The sequence below is a fragment of the Podarcis vaucheri genome (assembly GCF_965113315.1).
Source record: "Podarcis vaucheri genome assembly, chromosome: Z".
Classification (NCBI taxonomy): Eukaryota; Metazoa; Chordata; class Lepidosauria; order Squamata; family Lacertidae; genus Podarcis; species Podarcis vaucheri.
The window spans coordinates 29,094,819-29,121,153 of NC_138758.1; the positions used below are offsets into that span (position 1 = coordinate 29,094,819).

General features: G+C 41.9%; 1 protein-coding gene and 1 long non-coding RNA gene across 3 annotated transcripts in view; one reads left to right on the plus strand and one right to left on the minus strand.

Annotated features, from left to right (window-relative positions):
• LOC309524001 overlaps positions 1–25,972 on the plus strand; it is a 35,660-nt gene extending 9,688 nt beyond the window's left edge. Inside the window, exons 2-4 of one of the 2 annotated variants that reach the window (XR_014215735.1) lie at positions 257–337; positions 2,328–2,393; positions 25,807–25,972. This is a non-coding gene — a long non-coding RNA (uncharacterized lncRNA). Of the gene's footprint in view, positions 1–256; positions 338–2,327; positions 2,647–25,806 lie in introns of those variants that run through there. The other variant, XR_014215736.1, reaches the window with a different exon arrangement.
• The window catches only part of LOC309523972 (ras-like protein family member 11A-like), a 212,123-nt gene that overhangs the window by 164,258 nt on the left and 21,530 nt on the right, over positions 1–26,335 (minus strand). The gene's annotated exons all lie outside the window — the stretch shown is intronic.

The window sequence follows — 26,335 nt, forward strand, 5'->3', positions numbered from 1 at the left end:
AGTTTGCGTAAATCTATTTTTGATAGTAGTAGTGTTCTTAATTCTAGTTTTAAAGAAGTGGTAGACTGTGGTTGGGATATTATCAATTATATATGTTTCTAATTGTACCCATTGCTCAGAGTCATCTTCCAAGATTAAGAGAACCACATGTTTGACTTGATGAGCAATATAATATTATTTCAAGTTAGGGACTCCCCAGCCTGATGAAGAAAGGTACAAGAATTTGGAATTTATCCTGGTTTGTGTTTTTTTACAGGACCATGGTTTTTACAAATGGTTTCCTTTTCCACTTACAGTGATGACTAAGGAGGATCTCATTGGGAAGAGTTTGGAATAGGTATGTTAGTTTCTCTTTATACTGTATAGGCAAGGAACAGGTAAGGAAGAGAGGCAGCAGACAAGAGACCTGGGCTTGTAGCAGGGGGCTGAAGTGGGTGAGGAAGCTGGGCTTGCAGTGGTAGTTGGTTTGAGAGAGGCAGTGCAGTATCACAGGGAAGCTGTAGAGGTTTGGTGAGTAAAGGGAGGGGATTAGGGGAGGGGGCTTGGGCAAGGAGTAAGGAGGGATGGACTTTGGTGATGAGGGTTGGAAGGGGATTGGTGGGGCTAGGGGATTGGTGAGCAAAGCAACCTGGGGCGTCAGCCCCTAGTAAGTTCATTTGGGGTGGGTGGGTTTTGGGATGGGTTTTTGGAAGATGCTTGTGTGTGAATATTTTTTATGAGTCGAGATCAGTTCATGCAGTAAGGCTCTATTCTGGTAGCATGAGCATCACGACAACTAGTAGATTCTTATCTGCTGTATCCTTCATCCACCTTCACAGCCATTGTAACATACTACTTATTATTTTCTGCCTGTTCTGACGTTGAGGACTTCTTAGATCATTCTTTGTCTAGCTCAGAGATGTTCAACCTTTTTGAGTCCATGGCTCCGTTAACTACAGTCTTTCTGTAGCACCCCTGTGGGGCTTAGAAGCCCGGTAATGTCACCCCTTGCCTGCAGAGCTGGCAGTCTCTCATCCTTTTTCAAACACCCGCCCTTGTGGAGTGTTCCCTCAGCCTCCTTTCCTCTTCCCTCTCCTCCAGGCAACTTTTCCTTCCATCCCTGGTCTCTGAGCTGCCCCTCCTCCCAAAGAGAGGTGCCTCCTATAGCCATGGCTGCTGCAATAAACAGCTGTTCAAGCCTTTGGGAAGCAGAGACACGAGAGGATGTCAGAGGAGGGAGGGAAGGAAAGAGGGGCAGAGGCCAGTGTTGCCTGCAACACCCCGACCATGATTCAATGCACCCCAGGATGCCATGACACCCTGGTTGAAAACCACTGCTCTAGCTCCTCTCCTTGGACCTTACTGCCTTGGGTGACCCTGCTGGCAGTACGAGACTCCCAATGGCTTCGCTCACAAGGATCACAGGGACGTGCAAGCCCATGCACCACGACAAGGTGATGATCCAGCGAGTGAGCAAGTTGATAAAGGTTTTTAAGGCAGCAAATGCATGCTGATCATATGGGCTGAGATATTATGAATAAGTATTATCTATTTGATGGCTAGATTAGAGTAATATTCTATGGAGAGGTGTTGTTATACATCATGACTGATGTAAAAGCCTCATTTGCCTGTAATTGTTTCCATAAAACCTCATATTTGCTTACTTTGTCACTGGGAACATTAAGTAGGTTGGATGTAAAGACAACAGTGGCATTTAAAGCAATTTCAGCAGGCAACATAAGTGCCTGCCTGCCATATCTGCGGGGAAATTATATGTTAATTGTAATAAATAACATAGTACCGTAATGGACAGCAGAACAAATCTGAGAAAAACTTGGAGAGGACACAAAAAGGATACAGGGAGATAATGAAGAGGCACTTGGCTGGTTCCACCTACGTTTCTGTCACTGCTTAAGTGAAGGGACAAAATGTTTCCAACAAGGTTCTGTTCATGTTGCAACATCGTAAGAGTGAAAGGGCAGGGGGATAAATCTAAATGTCTGAATAATTATTATGTGCTGCAACTGAGATTCCCAAATAAATGGCTGCATCATATAAAATGAGCAATTAGCTAACAAATTGTTGCCAAATTGTTGCCTTGTGGAAATACATATTTAATAAACATGAATATAATATATATAAGGACAAGTATCCATTAAACTTCATTTTGTAATGACGCAGTACAAAAAAACGTGTATCTAGAAGAGCAGTTGTGCTTTTAAAGGGGATTTTCTAAGCATATTATTACTTTCTTCAGTGTTAGTTATATTTCACCTAAAAAGGCTAAACTTGTAAGCTAAAATTCATTTTTCTGCTTATCTTTTACCAAACCCCTTCATTTTCAACAGTTCCACCATAGGTGCATATATGAACCAGTGACTTCACAATCCCTCTGGTAAAACAGAGAAAACAAGGTATGACCATGACCATGGCACTTCACCTGAATCAAGTGCCAATGATATACTAATTTTAAAGTGCCTTGTGTAGGACTATGGAAGTAGCAGTCAAAGTAAGCACTAGACCACATACTTTCCTAGGCATACTGTATTTTTTCATCTATAAGATACCCCCATGTATAAGATGCCCTCTATTTTGGGGACTCAGATTTAAGAAAATGGGGGGAGATGGCCCAGAGTATAAGACGCCCCCTAATTTTTGACATTATTTTTTAGGGGGGGAAAACCTAGTCTTATACTATACATAGAAAAATACCCAATATCTCTTTCCCATGCTTGACATGCTTTGCCTCCACTTTCATACTTGAGGTCCACTAGGAATTTAAATAGTGTAGAATTGAGACTTGATTGCTTTTTTGTGCCAGAATTAGAGAGATCCTCAAATAGGGTCAGTGAGCATAGAGCCTCAGATGTATGAATCATGTGCACAAATGAGGGGACTTGAGCTAGGTGGAATCAGTTGTAGACTGGAGATGAGATGTCTCACTTTTGAAGCGTATATGGTTTGCACTCTGTCAAACAAGTCTTTGTCCAGCAAGTCTGCTTTCTGAAACATAAACAACTTTAATGCCAATACCTCAGTCTTTAAGGAAGAGATTACCTCACACCACACCACACCACACCACACCGTGACTTGAGATCTATCTGTTGCCCCAAAATGGAAAGACTTACATACAGTGGTACCTCGGATTAAGAACTTAATTCCTTCTGGAGGTCCGTTCTTAACCTGAAACTGTTCTTAACCTGAGGTACCACTTTAGCTAATGGGGCGTGCTGCGCCACTGCCATGCAATTTCTGTTCTCATCCTGAAGCAAAGTTCTTAATCTGATGTACTATTTCTGGGTTAGCAGAGTCTGTAACCTGAAGCATCTGTAACTTAAAGCGTCTGTAACCCGAGGTACCACTGTATAGACCTATGTTATAAAAAAAAAGGAATTGGCTATTGCCGAAAAGATAACACAAATTCCATGTTGCTCAAAGCAAAGAGAAACTAGACACTTTCGTTACAATTTGGAGGCTTATTTCATATATTAATGACAATCACAGAACAGACCAATTACAGTGGTACCTCGGGTTAAGTACTTAATTCGTTCCAGAGGTCCATTCTTAACCTGAAACTGTTGTTAACCTGAAGCACCACTTTAGCTAATGGGGCCTCCTGCTGCCGCCGCACCGCCGGAACACGATTTCTGTTCTCATCCTGAAGCAAAGTCCTTAACCTGAGGTACTATTTCTGGGTTAGCAGAGTCTGTAACCTGAAGCGTATGTAACCCGGGGTACCACTGTATCACCCATTCAACAACATATACTATCATAACATCAACATCTGAACATCCGATAGCAATTCTATAGAGGTTAATGGTTGTCCTTTTCATCTCCACCACAGTGGACAAACAAAACTCCACCCAGACTCCTTCCAATCACTCCAAGTTGCACAATGGAGATGTATAGGATAAAATATTTTAGAGGATGCTAGTGTCCTTACGCCAGAGCCTGTCCTTACCCATAAGCAACAGAATTCTTAATTAATTGGTAATGCAACTGAATCACATAGTGTTTCTCTAACTTGAGTCCTAGCTGTTGTTGGACTATAACTCCCATCAGTGGTCAGTGGACTCAAGTGTGAGAAACACTGTGAGGGCGAGGGAGGTGGTAGGATGGGGAATATGGGATGTTCCGTTTCTGTTATTATGCCTTACTTATTGTTTTCATTTTTAACTTTATAAAATTGTATCAAATCAAATCTAATAAAAATGGGGAGAGGAAAAGTAGGTCTTAAAAATATACATAAAGGGTTATCACCACATCTGTATTTTTCTCCTCTGCAAGTTTCGTGTTGTGGGGAAAATGCCCATATTTGTTGTAAAAAGCCCTGCTGTTTTGCACATTTTTCTCTTAAACTGAATATCCAGTTGGGATTTGTAAGGCCTGCATCACTACTTTTGGAAATGGAAAAAGATGGAGACTCACAGTGACAAAGCCATGTTGTAGCAAGAGTGTCATCGATTGGAGTCCCTAAACCACTCTGAATTTTTCTCTAGCCAGGGTGCGCACTTTTGCACAGAGTAAAGATACCCTCTGCTGTATGAACAAAAACAGAAATGAATGAAGTCGTGCTGATGTGAACAGGATAAGAGGAAAACTGTGTAATGCACCAAAGGAAAAAAACCCTTTATGATAGTCTAAGGGGGTCAGGTGAACACAACTCAAGTAGGCAGAGAAGGTTAGAACAGGTCTTTTTCATTTTTTATGAAACTCAGGAAGTAGTGTCTGCAAGTCAGTGGTCAGTTTGCAGTGTTATCATGGTATATGGCATGCTTAATGCTGAAGATGACAGCAGTTTCCCAAAGCAGAACTTGACCTGACTTTTTACCCATTTAAGGGCAATGGAATTTTTTAAAAATAAATTTGCTTGCTGTTAAATCAAGGTTAATCTGCTCTTTTAAAATAGTTTCTACATTAGATTTTAGCGTGCATACAAAAGTTCAGAGACAAATTAATCAAAAAAGGACATTTGGGAAGACTCACAGCAGTACAAAGAGAAAACATGCCAGCAGAAGCTTAGGGCACTTCTAGACTGTCACTATTTCAAAATGCAATTCAATCACACAGCTGCAAATTAAGGCTGCACAATGAAAGTTGTCTTCTTTATTGGACTTCTTTGGGATAAGCGAACATGTACACCCACCCTTGTGGATGTCAGGATCTAGAATAAATCTAGATTGATTAATTGAGGATGAGCATGAACAATTCCATATTGAGAAATAATGCATTTTTTGCTACAAACATGTGAGTATGTAGCTTCAGTGTTGCCCTCGTAGAATTCACTGGGGAGGAGGATAGGGGAAAACATTAGAATCATTTTTTTCTGCCCACCATTGCCTCTGCCTCTACCTCTACCTATACCTAATATTTGTCTCCCTGCCTTTTGCCCTACCAGCTTCAATGGGTGCTAGCCAACACTGGGCACAAACTAAAAAGCTGCCAATAGAACATTTGGGTTTATGCTTTGTTCATTTTCACTTGTGCCAACAACTCAATTTACAAGCATTCCAGTTTGTTCAAGTGAGATCTTTGCACAGTTTCAGTGCAGATTAAAGTGGTCATTCTGTAGCAGAGCATCAAGAGCATTCTACCACCTAGTGCCTACCAAATGTGACTTCTATCACCTCTAACAATTGGCTGTGCTAGCTGGGGCTGGTAGTAACTGGAGTCCAAAACACCAGGCTGGAGGGAAACTGGACTTAAGTGTTTCTCTATATTTACAATCACAAAGGTTCCCTGTTTGGTAGCAATGGAAGTTCCAGCCATCACCCCTCTGAACAGGTGTAACCTGGCAACATCAGTGAGAAAGGGGTTTGCTATCTCTTTATACATAAGGTTTATATACTGTCTTTTCCACACAAAAACTGGAGCTATCAACTTTCCTGGCATGGAAAATTATTCTATTTATAGTTCCATAAAGGAGCTGCCAGCCAGTCTCAGTCACAGGCTTGTGGCCAGAAATGTGGCTGACAAGATGAAGGGAGTACTGGGAAATCTTCACAATGAATGTGAAATGATCTGAATAATGTTTACAGTGTATCTTTAAAGTGATGTAAGACACAATAATAGAATCAGCATTTAAATATAATCAAAAATAAGTTCAAAGTGTGTTTTTTCAACTATCCCTTGATCTTTGCACTCATTGGCTGGAATTCTAGAAATCAGGAACATGCTTACTTCTTTCTGAATATTTGGGTAGAGTACTGATTGCTGCTTATTTCCCCTAGCAGATGGGCCCTGGGTACAGTCTAAAGCTACATACATGAGGCCACTACTTGGCTGAAACCAAGGAGGTCTCACTCCGATCAGCACCTGAATGGTTGGCTGACTAGAAACGGCTTTGGGTTCGGTGATGGAAGAAAAAGCAGGGTGTGAATGTAATAGCCTAAAATAAACTCAACTAGGTTTTATCTCTCTTACCTCCAGGTAGAACTCAGGGGGAAGTATGTTGGGACCCTAGAGAACTGCCAGAGTAGACAGTATTGATCTAAAAGGGCCATTGGTCTGACTCAGTATGAAGCAGCTTCCTGGGTAGAAAAATTAAAGCTGAAAGTTTAAGGAGGGGAGAATGTTTCGGTGGGTAAGATAGTAGTCAAGACAATCACGGATCTCTACTTTTGGTGATGAATCAAAAACTTCTGCTTTTAATTACCTCAAGCCTGCCAGCAGATGTCAGTGTAGATTTACAGAACAGGAAATTCATCTGGCCAGAAGGATAAACATTGCAGTAACTGATTCAGGCAGCAAAGCAAAATCACTTTGATGCAGATTCAGATTGAAACTCGAGAGTTTCCTTCCCATGTTGCTGGGGTAAAGTGAGAATAGAGGCTGGGCCCCAATAAGGAAATCCATATATGATGTTTGGGTGAGGTATAAAAACCTGTTAGAAAGAAAAATACCTTGGTGGCTATCCCCAGTGGAAGCAATATCTGTTAAAAGATTAAAAGTTAAAAGATTAAATATGAAAGGAAAATGGCCCACCTATAGAGAGATTTTGATGGAAGCTGATAGTGAGTTAGAAATGAAACCATTTGATGAAGTTGGTGATGTATTAACAGGTTGGTTGCAATATCATCAAATAAATGATATATTTAACAAAGACAAAAGAAAAATGGTTTTGAAATTACAAGATCAGTGGTGGAGCTTCATGCTCCGGCACTGGAGGCGGAGAGCAGGCGGGGGTGTGGCCGGTGCGCGTCCTGGGGGCATGGCACACTGCCCGCAGGGGTGTGGCACGTGTCCCAGGAACATGGGATGTATAGATGGTATTTAACTCCAACTAAATTAGCTAAAATGTATAGAATGAGAAATAAGAATTGTTGGGAATGTAATGCTAAAGAAGGTGATTTTTTACCATATGTGGTGGACATGTGATAATGTTAAATTATTTTGGGGAAAGATTTATAATGAGTTAAAAAAACATGTTTAGGTATACTTTTCTAAAAACAACAACCCTGAAGCATTTCTGTTGGGTATGACAGGAAAGGAAATATCAAAAATTTACTGGAAATTGTTTATGTATGCTACTGCGGCAGCTAGAACTTTATTAGTCCCAAAGTAGAAACAACAAGAATCACTGACGGTTGAAGAATGGCAGATGAAGATGATGGACTATGTGGAACTGGCAAAGCTGGTGGGGAAAATCCAAAGCCAGAGTGACCAAGTGTTCAGAGAGAGTGGAGTAAATTTATTCTATATATAGACAATCATTGTAAACATACAAAGACACTAGCAGGACTTAGATAAATCTCACAACATTTAATAGAAAGAAGCTTCTACATTAAAGACTAAAATAATATTAAGGAAAAAGGTAGAATTGAGATGGTATAGGTGTGTGGAAATATGATGTAGGTATACAAAAACCAGACGATGGAATGGAGGGAAGTCGAGTGGAGCTAAAAATTTGTAAAAGGAAATAAGATGTTATATTAATGTTAAAAATGGGAAACCAATTTTTTTATTTTTTTAAAAAAGAGAGAATAGAGACTGGGCCCCAGTGCAACTCCTCCACAAACTAACACCAAGTCATTCTTCTAGCCATTTATTAGGTGTTAAGAACTGGTCTTATGTGATATCTACAACCATGGGAAGATGACACAAGGAAGATTATAAACAGTAGGCTCAGCATTGTGGAACAGACCAGAAGCTTAAGGCAACACCAGACCTTGGACAAGGACTGGTTCAGAACCATGGTTAGCAGTCCTGCAGCTGAGGCAGAAGAGAAGGTTATCTCAGCACCAGCCTGGAGTAGCTAGCTAGTAGAGCTTTATAACCAGGACTAGGTAGTCAAGATAAAAACTCTGCCCCCTGACAGCAACAATACTAATTGCAAAAAATTGGAAAAGTGAAACAGTACCAACAAAAAAAAGAGTGGCAAGATAGACTGTTTGATTACCTTGAATTGGCAAAAATGATGGATGCGATTAGGGGACAGTGTAAACAAGCATTTCAAAATGAGTGGGGAAAGTATAGAGATTATTTTTAAAAAGAGTGTCCTCAAATTAAAACTTGGACTTGCTTTGAGTAATTTTTGCAAAACAAAATAGGGTTTACAAGTACAGCATATGGAGAAAGGTAGAAAAGACGAAACGAGAAAGAAACAGTTTATCAAGTATAAAATCAGACCCACGTTGAGGAGGAAGGAAGTCTATCAGAATAGAATAAGAATAGGAAATAGGAAAACATAAGTCCGTGTGTAGAAACTTGCAGATTTATGGATGTATGTTTACCATTTGTTTTGTGTTGTTTTTTTTAGTTTGTTCTTTAAGTGTTGTGTGTGTGTGTGTTGTAATAATAAGTCAATAAAAAGCATTAAAAAGGAAAAAAAGAAAACGCTGCCCCAAATACTGCATTGGGCAGTTAAGAGTACTGTGCCATTTATGAATCATTTGGCTTCTCCTAGACAATGGAGTTCCAAGCTGCAGGGGTTTCTTTGAGGAAGGCTCCTCAGGGTTCGCCTGAGCTATCAGTCTAGTATTTGAGGTATCTACTTAGGTAGGGTTCAAGGGATCAGCTTTGGGTTCCAGTGCCAGTGGATGTACACGGGAAAGACCAGAGAGTGAACCAGATTTTTCCTCTGCAAAGCTACTTGAATGAGAGGATTAATGATCTGAGTATGTCAGAATCCCAACACCTGGCATTTGATAGCTGACATGCAATGGAATTTGACAGCTTTTGATAGATGGCATAAAATGGCAGTTAGCAATGTTTGTTAAATGACATGCAATGATCATATTTGATTTCCAGAAGCTTTACAATAAACAGAAATGAATCAAGTGAATATGGACCACATTTTCTGGCCAAATAATATTTATTTATTTATTAAATTTATTAGTTTCTTATCATCCCACTGGTCCTGCAAGTGGAATACTTGCTATGTGACAATTCACTTATTTGAACATGAGCAATTCTTTAGCTGTGCGGCAGGGAGCAGGAATGGGATTGCATGCCTTATTTTCCTGTGGAAAGTTTCCAGGGGAAAGTTGGTAGCCTGTGTATCAGATAATTTTTTTGTGAGGATTATGTGAAAGAAAGCAAGCTGGAAAAAGGTTTTTGGTTTTGTATATACTCACAATACACTGCACAGAACCAAGCTCTTGTGTACCCTCATTGCAGAACTGCAGCTTTTGAAGGTGGAAGCTTAAGCTAATTCTTCCTTCCTCAAACTGACGTCCTCCAGATGTTTTAAATGACAACTCCTATCAGCTCCAGCCAGCATGACCATGGGAGATGTAGTCCAAAACATTGAGGGGGGCACCAGGCTGGGAAAAGCTTATTTAGCCTCTACCTACTAACCACTGACAACGAAAAACTTGTAAGCAGATCATCAAGTGGTTAATCAGTTAAAGGTAGCTTTAGATACTGCATCCAGTCTCCTGGTAACCAAATGGCCCCATTCAGAGGTCATGAGCATTTCCGGCTGGATGGGTGTCTGTTTTCTTCACAGAGCAAAATGTTAAGAGTGGGTGGCATGTAATGTTCAACTAGAGCTCAGCCGCAGATCCCTTCTTTTCCGTTTGTGCCTGCTGCTGTTAGAAAGATACAGTTGACTTTTCTCACCATTACATTGACCCGTCAACTATGTGACTCACAATGGCATCATCATGTATACCTCCATGGGATGGGGTGAGGTGGAAGTTGCAGCTTCAGGTTTTTTGTGAGCTCCTGGACTACCAGCCCTCTCACCAATCTATTCTGTTTTTCTGCCTTAGGCAGAACATCTCTTTTCGAGAGGAGAGGGGTATATAAAATTGCGTGTGGTATGGAGAAAATGTAATACAAGAACTCAGGGTCATCCAATGAAGCTGAGTATTAGAGAATTCGGGCTTCTTCATGCAGCACATAGTTAAACTGTGGAATTCGCTTCCACAGGAGATAGTGATGGCCACTAACTTGAATGGCTTTAAAAGAGGATTTGGCACATCCATGGAGGATAAGGCTACTAGCCACAATGGTTACTTTCTGGATTCAGTGGCAGTATGCCTCTGATTACCAGCTGATGGGAATTCCACACAGGAGGAGAACAATTGTATTCATGTCCTGCTTTTTTATATTATCATTATTTATTATTTAGAGTTTTATGCCACTTTAAAAAGGATTCAAAGCAGCTCACATGAGAACAGAAATGAAAATCAACACATTATTATAAGAATAGTCCAATACAAAACCATTTCAGTTGTTCAGCGGGTGGTTGCTGAACAACTCCAAGCATGCCTGGAGGATGCGGACCATTTGGTTCCCTTCCAGTCAGGATTCAGGCCTCACCATGGGACTGAAACTGCCTTGGTTGCGCTGGTTGATGATCTCCGGCGGGCTAGGGACATAGGTGAGAGCTGTTTCCTAGTTCTGCTGGATCTCTCAGTGGCGTTTGATACCATCGACCATAACATCCTTCTGGACCGTCTAGAGGGGCTGGGAGGTGGGAGCACTGTTATACGGTGGTTCCACTCCTTTCTCCTGGGCCGTGTCCAGAAAGTGGTGTTGGGGGATGAATGTTCAGACCCCTGGGCTCTCACTTGTGGGGTGCCTCAGGGTTCCGTCCTCTCCCCCATGCTTTTTAATATCTATATGAAGCTGCTGGGAGAGTTGATCAGGGGGTTTGGGCTGGGTGTTCATCAGTATGCAGATGACACCCAGCTCTACCTCTCCTTTAAATCAGAACCAGTGAAAGTGGTGAAGGTCCTGTGTGAGTGCCTGGAGGCTGTTGGAGGATAGATGGCGGCTAAAAGATTGAGGTTGAATCCTGACAAGACAGAAGTACTGTTTTTGGGGGACAGGGGGTGGGCGGGTGTGGGGTTTCCCTGGTCCTAAGAGCAAGTCCAATAGTTGGCATGATGGGAGATGCTGTCTAGCCCCACGTGAAAGGCCACAGGTTCCTCATCCCATGACCAAAGTCAGCTAACTTCTGGCCCTCCAGAAGTTGCTCACCTACAACTCCATCCCTGACGTTTAGTCATGTTGGCGGAAGATCACGAGAAATAGAGTCCAACAATATCTAGATCTCACTGCATTTTACTATCAATTGAAATGAAACCACAAAGCCAATATTTACCTACTTAGTTACATGCTTATTTATTTACATGGCTACTTATTTATTTAGTCATTTCCTATTAGTTATTATTTACTTAACTGTTTAATAATACTGTCATTTGATGGTAAGTTGTTAGTAAATTAAAGAAAGCACATGAATCTGACCTTTGAAGAGTTTTGTTAAGTAAACTATTTTATGACTTACCAAATGTCTAGCTCTGTGCTAGGGATGTAGGACAGCTTGAGAAGTGTTTTTAAAAAGGGACATTTTTAAGAACACATTGGAACAGCTGTTATTATTTATATGGCGAGCGTGATTTTTTGTTTTTTCATAAGCGTTATGTTAGACGATATATTAATGTATTATATGATCCCTTCTTTCCCCCCTCCCTTATGGCATTTTGTGTATGTGTGTGTGTTAATGTAAGTTACTTGGAGACCTTTGAGGTACAAGTGACTAATAAATTTAATAAATAATAAATAATAAATAAATAGTCTCTGATTTAATAAGAATTGGGAGAGGTCACATTTGAGGAAGGGTGATAACCATTTAAGTTCTTCTCTGACCTTATATTTCCATCAATAGAATTACTGAGTCCACCAGTTTTGATTTACTCACTTAAGAACTTCAAGAACGAACCATCAACCATGGAAGTTTTCCTGTGACCAGAAGAGTGGGCAAAAGGTACCACCCCCAACTTCCTCACCGTTTTTGAAGTGAAAGCCTAATTCTGAGAGTTCATGTGGTGCAGTAGTTAGGTCAGGGATGTGAATGTGCCACTCACAGGCACACATGTGAACAGAGAGGTGCCTCTTCTGGGCCCACAGCGTTCCCTCCCCTCTTTGAAATTAGGCTTGAAACAGGCATCCTATTGTAGCCAACAGTTTGTAGTGGGATGTGGTGCCTGCAATAATTTCCCTTCCCTTAAGTGCTGCTTCTCTTCTTTTCCATTCAGAAGTTCTTGCTTTTATCACTGAAGATCTAGAGTAGAAAAAAGTAGATCTTCTGGGGGTGAAGAAAATTTTGGGTTCAGTACCCAGGCCATAGTGGGAACATTAACATTGACACAAAGAGCAGCAGTATATCAACTGGCACTTAAGTTATCCCCAGCCTTTCTATGACTTTGAAAATGGGACTTAAAAGGAATTACCATCTTTCAAGCAACTGAACTTTGATGAGAGTGGATAGGAGCACCAGAGGAAGCAATGGTCTCACAAATATTCCTGGGACCAATACTGGTCATGGATGCCTTTTCTGAGGCATGTTTGCATGTAGTATTAAGTACCAACTCCCTCCAGCTTACTCTCTCACATTAGCTCTTTCTGACTCCCCTTTTGTCACTTTCTACCTTTCTATCACTTTGCTTCCCTCAAAGCCTTGCAATTCCCTGGCAAGTCATCCGGCAGCAATATATAACAAGTAGGGATATGTCACTGTTACTTTAGCAACCTGGCTCAGCAATGGGCATTGCTCCTCTTAATATTTGTTATATAGCTTTCAGTGGATTAAACCATTTTATTTCTTTAAAAATCCATTTTTAAAGGAAATCATTTTATTCATACTTCCATGATTTAAAGAAATAAATTGGGCTTTACTTGTATTTTGTTAGTGAGCCTGATGCACGTGAGCCTGATGAATGTATTTTTATAAATAATATTTTAATAAACAGTTGACTTCTCTATCACCCCATTTATGCTTATTAATTACTATTTTTTTCAAACCATGCAAATTGTATTTTTTGTCCATTTTTCTGTGAAAAGTGGGTTGTTAGAGGAAAATTTAAAACACACAGGACCCTGAAAGCTGTGCCATTCTAGAACTAAGAAAGTGGATTCTTTTTGGGGGCGGGTGGAAATCTTGAACTGTAAATTCATCATCATCAAACCTTTTATTGGCATCACATACAAACATCCAAAACAAATCAATACAGAATTACCACTTCCCCAGTGGCACAAAACATTTGCTAAAAGAAAGCAGGCAGAGCAGTCTGAACTGTAAATTAATAACACAGTGTTACTTAATAGCTTTATAGAAGTCACTTACTGCAAGTCACATTACTCGTACTGTACTGTCACAGTATCCCCCTGGGATTTTGCAACCTGCCCCGTTCAGCACCCCTCTACAATTCATTTTACCATCACTACCCATTTCCCACCATTTCAGGCTCCGAAACAATTTGATTTCCTTTCAGGGATTCTCCTTCACCCACAATCATTTCTATATAAAGTTGGCTAATGTCCCACTCATCCCCCATTAAATTCCTACCGAGGAACTTAAAGCAGTCCCCATCCCAATTCATTATAATTCTAAAACATCCACTTTAAAAAAAGAATAATGGTTCCCAGAGGTCCATCCCTAACACTTGTCTTGAACAATGAAACCTCCACCTTTAGCAGCAGCCTCTCCATATTGTAAGAACAGGTACCCAATGACTGCAAGGGATGCACAATGCATCCACTGCAACTTGCAGGCCATGCCCAAGTTTAGTGTGTGCAACATGCGGAGGGTATTAGCACCACTGGGCTACAATATTATACCATATTTTAATCTGGTCTAACCCAATACATTCAGCTGTCTTTCAGACAAACACCCAGTGTACCACTTCAGTTTGCCTTCTTTATGATAGGAAAGACTGACTCACACAACTAAAACAGTGTCTCCTTTACACCTTTATTCGGGCTGGTGGCCAACTGTGCTTTGCAAACAGGGACAGTCAATGCAGTTTACGCACACACAGAGACAATGGAATACCACTTTTAACGTAGGCATGTCTCTAGGTCATTCCATTTACCGCTTTGTAAAGTGGGTGATCATTACCATTTCCCCTGCCATCTGCAGAAGATGGTAATCTTGTGAATAGAAAGTTGCTTTGTAAAGTTGTGTTGTTTGGGGGGGGGAGGAAGAGGCATGGAAAGAATGCACTGGCCATCTGAGTGAGTGAGCCAAATAATTAAAAATACATTCCATTCTTTAAGCTTTATCAATCCTTGTTTAACTTCAAACAGAGTGCACTGTTTGCAGCTACATTCTGTTCAGGTTTCAGTTTTTCAACATTACATACCTGTAACAACATCAACAACTGCATCAACTCTGAGGCAAGATGCATACTAGCCTGGGCAATTATTGGTTCATTGTTGTTGTTTTTTTGAAATTAACAATGGTTACAATCTTCAGGGGAAAAATGACAAACTATTTTTCAACAATGGAAAAGATCAGAATGGGAATATTAGTAGAACTGTGACGAGATGGGACAAGCAACAAGTTTGGCTAATCGACAACTGAACCAGTACAAAAATACCCAGATTGCACCCCTATCTTATGAGTGCTTTCAATAAACTGTCATTGCACTTCTCCCCATGTGTGCTGTGTGTTCAGGAGGGCGGGTGGTGGTGGCAGCGGCAGTGGCAGCCTGTGTGAATGTCTTTGGGGTGCTTGCAGAGTGTGTGATGTGGGGTGTGCTGATGATCTCTATGTGGAACTGGGAACTAGGAACCTACTTCAGCATCATGAAGAATGGGAATGAGGAAAACAAGACATCAAACAACATGCAACCACAGGCATACAGGCAATCACCAACACCAGACAACAGTAACTTCCATGGGAATCCTATGAATATTTAGTCAGAAACTAAGTCTCACCATATTCGCTGGACCTTACTCCCAGGTAAGCAGGGGTGGGATTGCAGCATTAATGAACTGTGTACTAATGTTCTCCAAGCTTGGGTCTCATGGTGTTGCTGAACTGCAACACTTTAATTCCCAACCATCTTAGCCCAATGGTCAGGGTTGATGGGTGTTGGAGTTCAACATCTAAGGTTAAGGACCACTGATAAGACAATAAGCCATACCATCAGCGCAATAAAACTGTCATCAAGATTTGCTTATAAAACCCTCAAGTCTTTTAAGGCATACCCAGACAAAGCAGAGGGTGAGATCTACAATGGAATTACCCACCATTTTTGAATGTGTAAACGCAGCTACTTTGTTTTGAATCTGTAATTCTTTGCTGGGGAAAGGTTAAATCCCCCCTGGACTGTTTCCTTGATGCAGATCCCCACCCACACACTTCAAGGGAAAAGTGAGCCAAATGTTCCTTCGAATTTGTTGGCACAACAAGCGGATTATTTATCAAAATCCATTTCTGTGCAATGTACTGTTTATGCAATAATGGGTTTATGTGGTTGCAGGTTGCCTTCTTGGAAAGTTAACCCTTCAGCTCCTTCTGATTTTGATCACTACAGCTACCAGTTTTCTTTGGGGGAAGCAACGTGCTTTAAATATGTGGTACAGATGTGACCTCAGCTTGTTCTTAACCTTGGCTGGAGCAAGTTACTGACTTGGATCTCTGTGTAGGCCTGCGCCGCTTCCTTCTGTGATTACCCCAAATGGCATTTGGCTTGAGCTCTGAAGAGAAGCACTGCAGTGGTACCTCCGGTTACAGATGCTTCAGGTTACAAACGCTTCGGGTTACAGACTCTGCTAACCCAGAAATAGTACCTCAGGTTAAGAACTTTGCTTCAGGATGAGAACAGAAATCGTGCTCCAGCAGCACGGCAACAGCAGGAAGCCCCGTTAGCTAAAGTGGTACCTCAGGTTAAGAATAGTTTCAGGTTAAACCTGGGAGAAGAGACGGTGGAAGAGGACTGGAAAAAATTTAAAGACTATTTACAAAAACACTACAAATTGTATGAATGTTAGGAGACTGCACGCTTGAAAGCAACAGGGCAGCAGTAATCTGGTTTTATGATATATGAAACTAAGTTGATAAAGATATTTGAAATCTGGGACATAATATTTGAAAAAAGTTAAGAACTGAAATAAGGTAATAAACTGCTGTCTATAACTATCGAACTGAGAACGCAGAGAAGGGAGATGCGAGGAAGTCTTAAGATCATGAAAATACGATTGTTTAATAACTGCATTTTATATCTATTTTTCATTTATTCTTTGTCTACTTTTCTTAATCTTACTCTGATTTTTCTGTGGTGATGGTATTTTATATGTTTGGTGGTTTGTTTGCTCTTTAAAGAAAATTGCAATAAATATTTTATATATATATAAAAAGAAAAGTTTCAGGTTAAGTACGGACCTCCGGAACGAATTAAGTTCTTAACCCAAGGTACCACTGTATTTAGATATACTACAACAGTGTGTTGTAGATCCTTACCTTGTATACATATCAAATGTTGCAGCATACCTTCCTTATCTCCCAACAGGAGTGTTCATCACCAGGCTTCCATTGCAGCCAGACCCTTCTTTAGCAGTGGTTCCCAAAATGGGGTTACTTAGGAGTATGTGCTAAGAGGCAAGGGGGTAGCAGGGGGCACCAGAGATGTAAATGATGATCAGATTTTGGAAAGCTGGTATCACTGAATCACCATAGATTTTGTTGAATTAATTGAACTGAATATTTTTGACTGGGTTTTGAATAAATGTGCAATTAATTGTTACTGCTTTGAATTTTATTGTGTCTTCCTTAGTGGGTTATGCAAATGCTTTTTATAGGGTGCGGTAGGGAGCACTGGGGATGAGTTTATGGAACCAAGGGGGCGGTGGTCTGCAAAATTTCAGGAACCACAGGTTAAACAGTGAATCTATCTATATTTGTAAGATCTGAGCCACTGCTTTACAGTGTACTAAGCAGTTCAGTTACAGACATGTATAGAGACTTCCTCTTTTTCATCTCTTTCTTCCCTTTGCCCTGTGCTGCTGTCCACTTCCTTCTGTTGGTGACGCAAAGCAAAGGGGAGACAAACCTTCTCTCTTTATTCTGTTCTCCTCTGCAAGTGGCAGCAGGATATTGGGATTAGGGTGAGCTGGGAGGGGAGGGAGGACCAGTTGTGCGAGGGGTAGAGGGTTGGCAGTGGAGTGAGGGTAGGCAGAGTTGTGGCAGTTGAGGGAGCTGTGAGGGGATGGGGTCATTGGGTGAGGTGTGGGGTGTCGGCAAGGGGGGTAGGTAGCCAATGTGAGCAGGGGTGGCAGCGCCATGTGCAATAACAGCTCTCCTCTCCCCTGCCCCCCCATAACATAGGTGATGGGTTTGGGAAGAACAGGAGGAAGGAAGAAGGCATTGCAGAGCAGAGCAGTGCCTCTCTTTTCGTCCTCCAGCTCAGCTTCTGAGTTGGAAAAGAGGGAAGAGAAAGAATTAAGGGGGGGAGGAGGACAGCAGAGAGGGCTCACCATCCCATCCCCCACTTTACGTCTGTCAAACTTCAGCAGCAGTTAGCTATTATGGAACAATCATTATTGACCCTAAATGGCATCCCAAATGGCTGGACGTGCTTTACGCGATAGCAAGAGGCCACTTAGTCTTTGGAGAGGAACAGGATCCAGAAGAAAGGAAGCGTTGGCTAGCTGGGTGGGAGGAACCCAGCGAGGAGTATGTTGCAGGCAAGCGTGGGAACCATATTTAGAGCAAAAGCTGCACTCCCATCTTCAGAGCAGGAAATGCTTCAGGGTCAGCCACACTCTCTTCACCCTTCCAGCAGAGCTGGAGTTTTTTTTCCTGGGAAGCTAGCTTACTAATTTTGTACACAGTTCTCCCCCAACCCCCAGCCTGTCTTATTTATTTTTCTCTTGGCTATTTCCCCAGTTGGCTAGCATAACGTGGTGAAGCATGTCACAATATTAGCAGCGGCTTCCATACCTTACTTTGTCATTCCTGATTGAACAGGTCAACTGGTAACCCTGAAAATTCAAACTATACTGGACATTTGCACCATGCTTTCAAGCATTTTCTCTTTGTATAAGAACAAGCACGAAGGAGGTTTCCCAGCCTGCTCACAGGTCCTCATAATATTAGTGGAAACAGGTGGTCCTGGCAAGTATTAATCACTTTCAATTTAACCTGAGGACTGCCATTTGTTTAGTTTAATTTTAATTTTAATTTATTTGAATTAATTTTGGGATGCATTTTAATTGTTTGCTTGCTTGTTTTTATGTATATTGTGCTGTTAATATGATGTTAGCTGCTCTAAGCAGGGGAGGGCGGGATACAAATAAAAATTTATTATTATTATTATTATTAGCATTCAGATTCTTCGCACACATTATCCAGTTGCATTATCCATACAGCAATCATGCAGGTTAAGTAGGGATGAAAGGAAGATATTGGGGTTGGATCACATTTTTATGCAAAATTACCTAATTTGCACTTCCTGAGGCAATATGAGAACCAAAAACCAGTTTTTGGGGAGGAATTGCACCTCTCCAAATGTTGTGATACAGTTCTTCAACAAACTAATGTAAACAAATATGCACATAATAGGAGAAACTGTGCATAAAAACACATATATCAGTGGGAAAATAAATACAAAATTAGGGGAAACTGCAAGCAAAATTGTGTATATTAGGAGAAATGTACACTAAAATGCTGATGGCTGTGAAAGACTGGCTTGTACATATTGGGTTCATAGCAAAGGCAAGATTTGAAGAAGGAACTTCCTGCTAACTAGCTTGTAAAATACCGTAATACTCTAAATCTCTGCAAACTTGTTATCACAGCAGACAAGTGGGGGAAGACTGCTGCATACCTTCCAACTGCCATGATTTCATTGTGGCATTCCCAGAAATACGGATGCCATGATGGCCTCTGATTTAATCCAGAAATGTCCCAAAAATGGAGCAGGACCTGAGCCGCCTGGGTAGAGGTGAAGTTCTGGGGATGATCCTACAGTCCCCTTGACTTCTTCCCAAAGCCGGCAAGCATTTATGGGGCTTGGGGAAGGTGGGGAGGCTTTTGGACATCTGTCCCAATTGTCATCTGTCGAATGTTGGAGGGTATGTTGCTGGTGGCTCCCATCTAGAAGATAGCCACACCTCTGTGTCACTCCCTCTCCTATAATCTGCTGGAGGTTACATGCTGGTTGTGGGCAGGACCAAATCCAGCAGTGGGTGTGACCAGAGGCCAAAGTACACAAGGCCTTGTTTCTCTTTCTGCCACCTCCTCTCTCATTCCCTTCCTGCTCCCTTTCTCTTGTCCCCACCCCTGCAACAGTATGAAGGGCACTGGCCCAAGAGAAAGTGACCACCTCACTGAGTTCAATTCTTGTGCCATCTGTGTATGATTTTTGACAGCTGATCAAGATGCGCCTCTTGACTAAGGCCTTTGGTTGAATGAGTGTCTTCCTTTCTCCTGTGCTACTATTATTGCTGCTGTTCTCTTAACTTCTCATTGATTACTTTGGGTTTTTGTCTAATTGTGATATTTTTGCAACCTGGCCTAGGACCATTGAGTGAAGTGTGGGCTGTAGGAACAAATATCTGTCTATCATCTATCTATATCTATATCTATCTATATCTATATCTATATCATCTGCTTTCGTAGATTTTCACGGGTACAGGAATGCAGGTTTTGGTGTCTTCGGGTGTCTTCCCGTGTAAGAGTCGGGGTGTCTGTGCGACGTTTCGACGAGGTCTCACTCGTCATCTTCAGGCTGGTGCTTTCGGCTTCTTGTTACTGGAACAGAGCTCTGTTCCAGTAACAAGAAGCCGAAAGCACCAGCCTGAAGATGACGAGTGAGACCTCGTCGAAACGTCGCACAGACACCCCGACTCTTACACGGGAAGACACCCGAAGACACCAAAACCTGCATCTATATCATCTATATCTATATCATCTATATCTATATCTATATCTATATCTATATCTATAATTATATCTAATCTATCTATCTATCTTATCTATGGTATTGTAGATTGACCATATCTATGTTATGGTACCATTGTTGAGATCCATCTTGGATCAGTTTTGACTCCCATCCTACCAGTAAGTGGCCAGTGGATTGGATGATTACTGGTAAAGTTGCCAACTTTTCAACTAGCATCTGTAGCTTCCCCCTCATATACACAAACAAAACTCACTGCAATCAACTGAAGGCAACCAACCTGGACCCCCCAATCTCTCTCACTGCCAACAAAAACTAAAAAAGAAGAAAATAATAGAATAGAACCTACCCATGTGACACTGACACAATGAAAGTTTATCTCCCCCCACTTCTCTCCCCCCCTCTCTCCCCACCTCTCTTCTCCCCCAACCTTATACTGTCTATATAACATTAGTGTCTCACATTGAATATAACTGATCTGTGGAAAGGGTTCTATGAACTGAAAGCACAGACACTGTATGTACTTTTGTAACCCAAGAAAATATTTGATAAACCATTAAAAAACAACAACAACACAACTAGCTTCTGTAGCTGTGTTTTTAACTGCAGGCTAACACTCAGGTATCATCCAGTGCCCCCTTGTCCCCCCAGGTATGCCTCTGGTTTGCAGCCCTAGTATGATCCTAACAGTGTTGTTGAGTCACAACATTTCTTACAGTACTAGTTTCCTTTGGAAAGCATGCTGTGCCTAGTTCCCAAAGGGCAAAAGTAAAATAAAAAACACGCTTATGCTTTCCTGGGGAATGAAGTTGAATACTGGGAATTTCCAAGCAATGTGGAATTCAGTTAATGTCCAGTGTCCAGTGAACAAGGACCAGTATGGATCATGGCCAAGATGTATGCAATTCAGCTGCTTGTCTGTGAGCATTCCAACGGCTGCAGAGCTGCCCATCCCACACAGATCTGTCACGTTTTCTGGCTAGCAGGGAAAAGCACAGCATGTCCTCCCACTTCAGTGAGTGAAAGCCTTCCTTTGCGACATGACCTGCCCCAGATTGCTAAGATTCTCAACAGAGTGATGGGGCAGGGGGTGGGGAAACCGCCTGATTTGGAAAAGCAGCCTGAGAGCAATCAGTTATAATAACAGCTCAAGACCTGTGTAGTCCTTCAGCCATCAAATTTAGAAAAAGGATCTGAGTTCTTTGCTTTTCTGACTGCAGGGGAATTGAGTAAGGTGTCCTGTGATAGTTTCCAGAAATCTAGCCATAGAGAAATTTGTCTAAAATGGAGAATGCTTTAAAATGTATTTTTTTTTTTTTTTAAAAAAGGACGAAGTGGTGGGGAAGGTTTTGCCTGGCAGGTCCTCAGTGAATAAGATTTGGAAACTTTTAAGAAATATGTCAAGCCCTGGCCACAATAAGCAGTGACTAAGGGATTTGGAAAAGGGATTAGGACACAAGACAGGCCTATAAAAAGAACAGACAAGCAACAATCTTGCCTGGGACTAGCCAATGGCCTCAGTCTGATGTGGTGCCTGGGACAGTGGTTCCCAAAGTGGACAGGAGGTGGAGGGTGGGATTACCTAGGGAGACACTAAGAGGCATAGGGGTGGCAGCAGACACTGGAAGCGTAAATGACTATCGGACTTTACAAAGCTGGTATCACTGGATTAACTTCTTCAATCTTGTGGAATTAATGAAACTAAATAGTTTTAAAATCCTATTAAATCGTTACTGTCAATTAATTGTTACTGTTTTTATTGTGTTGTTACCTTCCTTAATCATGCAGACTGCAATTCCGACTAATGCTTTTTATAGGGCAGGGGGCACAGGGTTGGCAGGTTTCACGGGTGGTGCTGTGGTCCAAACCACTGAGCCTCTTGGGATTCTGATCAGAAGGTCGGCGTTTCAAATCTCTGTGACGGGGTGAGCTCCCATTGGTCTGTCCCAGCTCCTGCCAACCTAGCAGTTTGAAAGCACGCCAGTGCAAGTAGCTAAATAGGTACCACTGCGGCGGGAAGGTAAACAGCGTTTCCATGTGCTCTGGTTTCTGTCATGGTGTTCTGTTGCACCAGAAGAGGTTTAGTCATGCTGGCCACATAACCTAGAAAGCTGTCTGTGAACAAAAGCCAGCTCCCTTGGCCTGAAAGCGAGATGAGCACCACACCCATAGTCACCTTTGACTGGACTTAACCATCCAGGGGTCCTTTGCCATTTAACTTTACCCTACAAAAGGAGAGTTTGAGAAAAATGGGATTAAATTACCAACCCCCCCCCCCGCCCTGAATAATTCTGATAACTTCTGAGTTAATCTAAGATAAATTTTGGAGAGCTTGCCCACTTATAATGATGACTGAAAAGAGCAGTCGTACGGAACCACATTGGTTAACAAGTGGTTACTAGTCCTCCCAAGACTTGCAATCCCAAAGTGTCCCTTCCCAACCTGGTTCCTTCCAGCTATTTTGTACGACAAAGAAAATTGGCCAGTGGCTGCTACGTACTAAGATTTCAGTGCACCAGTTCCTCTGGAGGTGCTACTATATTTCTTCCCCCAAACCAGCCTTCTCCAACCTTGTGCTTTCCAGGTGCTTTTGGATCAAAACTGCTAGCAGCCTTAGCTGGCAATGCCCAACCATATGGAATGATGGGAGTTGTAATCCAGTCAGTGCTTTTTTCCCCCCTTAAAAAATGCTTAGGGGGTACTCTCATTTTCCTACTCATATTGAAATACTGCCCCTCAATGAGGCCAAACTTAGATTCACAAAATGTTTAGGGGTATGTGTACCCCTGCATCACCTCCCCAAAAAGCACTGAGTCCAACCATATCTGGGGGGCATCAAACTGGGAATTGCTGCCCTGCACTCTGTCACTTTCTCTGCCAACCTGCCTTGTTTAGCTCATTTGAAACAGCAAACCTCACCCCATCGCACCCCATGCTTGAATGCATAGGAACATTGCACTGCTGGCACAAATGTTCTTTCCTATTGTCTTCTGTATACGGTATGTACTGGCCCACCTCCAAAGGACCTGGGAGCTCTTTTCGGGGATTTGTGTCTTTCTCGGTCAACACACAATGGAAATTCTATACTCAATCTAATGTTAACAGTTCAAATGTTATGATCTACAGGGAAACTTAATTGTCCCCATAATTTCAGCATCTTACCTCCCTCTTTTGTTCTTGCTACATCTAATTACTTTTTTCTCCCTGTAGTCTGAAAACTGTGCCAGCTCAATTACGTATAGATAAATGGATGTGCCCTATTCTGAGTCTCTGGTGTTGATGTAGAAAAATAATTAACAAATTGTGCCACCCACAAGAGACTAAGAAAGGGATTTCTCCTATTGGATCAAATAACCAGTTGAAAGCTGAGGCTGCCTGCTGTAACTCTGCATGGCTTACTGTGCTGACCATGCCCCCTTCCAATTGGCCTCTGCCTGCAATGGGTAATTCTATTGCATCTTTGAACTGGGTACAATATTATTAGTCAATCATTCTGAATGCACAGATGTGACTGAATAATTTGCTCACAGAGGCAGATGCCTGTTGGGTCTCTGCATGAGTCACTGCTTTAAGCTTCATTCCTTTTTTTAATCACAACAGCCATGTTGACTTAAGAGGAAGTAAAGAAAGTAGCCTCCTCTGATGGTAATTCTCATACACTCTAGAAAACAGATGTCCATTAACATGTTAAAAGGTTTAGAGCAGCCTTTCCCAACCTGGTGCTCTCCTGATGTTTTGGACTTTAACTCCCGTCTCTAGATAGGGCTGGGAATGCTCCCGTGTCTCAATCCCTGAAAAGTTGCTGCCTGTCATTGTAGACAATACTGAACTAGATGGACCAGTGGTTTGACTCAGTATAAGGCAGATTCTTATGTTCCCATGATTACAATAGTCCAGAACATCAAGAGGGCACCAGGCTGATGAAGGACAGGTACAAACAACTCTCAGCTAAATGTGTCAATGGTCTGGGTGACTCTAAGGCATGTTCTTATGTTGACCTGGCTCTAGGGCAGCCATGTGTCTACAAAGGACAATCCTCTGTTTGAAGTGTTGTTACAGGACCAGGGGTAGATCTACTGTGAACCTAATGAAGGTTCCCTAATCCCAGATTAGCCCCAAAAGTCCACATTGCTTAATATATATGTTTTATTTAGTAGTTGATTAATTTTTTGCATATATCTCAACAATCCCAAAGTCAGTGGCACAGATGTTGTAAAGGTTTTAAGCAATTTTAAGCAAAATCTGAGATGTAGTACTTATTAAAAAATAATAATGTGGTGATATCTCGTGGGAACAACCCCACTGAAGAAGATAACAGTGGTTACCCAAACCTCATTGCTGGTTTTGAAGGGGCCCCCATAACAGTTTAAGCTACAAGGCCCCCCAAGGTCCACTACTGTAGAGGACAGTCCTGTACAGTGGTACCTCGGGTTACAATCACTTCAGGTTACAGACTCGGCTAACCCAGAAATAGTACCTTGGGTTAAGAACTTTGCTTCAGGATGAGAACAGAAATTGCGTGGCGGCGGCGTGGCGGCAGCAGGAGGCCCCATTAGCTAAAGTGGTAACTCAGGTTAAGAACAGTTTCAGGTTAAGAACGGACCTCTGGAACGAATTACCGTAAGTTATTAACCCAAGGTACCATTGTATTCAAATGTGTCCTCTGTTTAAAAATGGTCTGATCCATGCCTGGTTTAAAGCTTGGAGTTGGCCAATGAGCAGTGATTACCTAGGCAGCAGATCAGGCAGGCCTGATCCTGAATGGCCTGATCCTGTTTCAGGGCACCCAGAAAATGGGGGCGGGGGGCATGTGCAATGCTGGGCTCATTGAAGGAGGCATCTGAACACAAGGTACTATTTGCTGGCATAAGGATGGGGCCTTGTTTGTTTTCTGGACAATTTAGTTCTTCTGAGCAGCCCACTCTGTTTAATGCATTTTGCTTCTTTTTAATTGCCAAGAGAGCACTCATCTTTAAAATAATGTCTAAAAAAAAATATAGCATGTATGTTGGGCACAGCAACCTGCCCTTTTTCCACTCTGTTCACAAAACATGATAATGAGCTTTTATTGTCACCGTGACCTGAAATCTGGTGGACTGTCAGTGGAAAAAGCTTCAGAAATGAGATTGTACATGAAAAACAACAACTGGGAGAGGTATTTTAAATCCATATACTGAGTCATTTGCGACTATCTTAGTAAAGGAGGTTTTATCTAGCCCCCCACTAAAGCTAATGACAGCAAATGTAGACTACATGGTGGTTTTGCATAAGTGAAATCATTTCTTGTTACAGCGTTGTAAAGGTTGTGGGGCTTTTATGGCTACATTGGGATGGTTAAAAAAAAAAAAGCAAAGGTAAGCAGCTTTTCCACATAACTGCATTCAAGTGTAAAAGAGCAGGAAGCGGATGGCTGTATAGCTTAATTGCTGATGAGTCACAGGGCTCTTGGATAAACTCTAATGATTTCCTTCAAATTATTAACTCCTGCTGCTGTCCTGTGCCTGAATAAGCCCCAGGGTTGCATTGCCACCGGCAAATATAATTCAGTGTATATCCTGCCTCACTACAAAGGCTTGGAATGGATATTGATATGTTCAGTACAAAATTCCCAACTGCGTTGATTTCCTTTAAGTCCCATTTCTCTGATGATGAAACATTGTTGAATAACAAGGATATGCCTTGCTTCCAGGAGACAATGAGATTCCGGTATAATCAAGGAACCCCATGATGGGAGGTAGACTTTTCTGTAGAAGTCCTCAAACTTCTACGTACTCCAAGCTTAGAATATGCAACAACATAGGATGGAACTTGTTGGTGACCAGACTGTACATAAATACTAGGCAGGTGAGGATCGTCTATGAAATGAATGAATCTTAAGCTTTAGGGCAGGGATGTTCAACAGGTCTATCGCGATCTACTGGTAGATCCCCGGAAGGTTTTGGTAGATTGCGGTCGATTGCTGGGTCCCTTTCCTTAGCGTTGGTAAAAGAGAATCCAGCCCAGGCTCCTCGCCCTGCCCTCCATTGTTGCACAATCTGGAGAATGGAAGACGGAGTTTACTCAGTGAGGCTGTTTGTTTCCCCAGCGATCTGTTGATGAGTGGTTGTTCCCCTTTCTCCCTTGAGTTTAGGCTTGAATCCTCAAAAATCGGGGCTTTCCTCCTGCCTAAAAAAGGCTCAAGAACTTTGACCTGAACCCCCAAAAAGAGGGTAGATCAC